Here is a 1,373-nt window from a genome sequence, read left to right on the forward strand (position 1 = left end):
AAAACATAAGAACTTTTAAAAACATTAATTTGATACTGATATCGATATTATTTTTTAAATTTTATGATATTTTTAAATTTATATTTTATTCAAAAATAAAAATATTATCGTTTTTTTCGAAACCCACATAAAACCGTGTTATATCGACATAAAAAAAGAATAAAACAAAACATTGAAATTACAATGTATTTCGATATATTGCACAAGTATCTTTTTAATAATAATTAAATGAATTTGATGTTTTATAGATTTGAAAGATTACACGATTTCAAAATATCTAACATATTTTGTGCCATTACCATTCCCCTAAATGACAAATATACTTTTATTTTATTTCTAAATTGTTTATCGCAAAATCACTCTATTTTCACTTTTACGAGCTTACTTGTTTTGAAATAAATTTTATATAGACTTTAAAAAATCTTATGATTTAACGACAAAAATGATGCCTGATTGGTTTAAGCTTTGTTCCAAAGGTCAAATATTATATTTAAATTATTAACACATTTTATTATCTATAAAACAAAATAAATATAATTTTAATTTTTATGTTACATAAACATCATTTTATTTATTTTCAAATAAATGGACATGAATAATAGTTTGGTTCTCTTCAATTGCATTTGTGAATATTCATTTATTTAATTAAATTAAATTATTAGAATTTTTGTGTATCCTTCCTAAGTTTTCCCATTTTTCATTTTGATATGTTGTTTTTTAAAAACAATATGATGAGTAATGGCATTTGTATTTTATTGGTTTGTGTTTGTTTATTTATGTTCATTCATTTTGTGTTATTTAGCATCATAACAAACAAATATAACGAATATGTACAAATACATTTTAATAACAAACAAATATGAACACAGGAAATTCCGTTTATACATGTATCTTTGTTTGTTATCTTATTCATAGAGTAAGGGGCCGTTTACCTAAACACTTACGCTGTAAGCATTAACGGTAAAATTCAACTTTATTGCATACTTATTGGGTAAGATTTTAGTCTACCAAAACAACAACATATGTAACAATTCACCCAGTAAGCACTAGCAGTGGTAAGAGTTGTCGCAATTACTTACCGCGTAAGATCCTTGGTCCTTGCCGTATTAATCCGGTAAAGAAATATGACTTGATAAATGCTTACCCGAAAAAACATTTGGTAAACGACCCGTGAAAGCCTAGATGTAACATATCTAAAAAACAATGGAACAGTTACTTACAGATTGTGCTTCAATGACTTCTATGCACAACCATTTGTTGTTTCTTACCATCACATTATACCACCAGTTTATTGCATTTTTGCATTTGAACCTCCTCCTTTAGAATTGCAAAAAGTTGAACTCAAATGGGGAAAAAATGGAACACGACAATAA

This window comes from Cynara cardunculus (genome assembly GCF_001531365.2).
Source record: "Cynara cardunculus var. scolymus isolate 2C chromosome LG 5, CcrdV1, whole genome shotgun sequence".
NCBI lineage: Eukaryota > Viridiplantae > Streptophyta > Magnoliopsida > Asterales > Asteraceae > Cynara > Cynara cardunculus.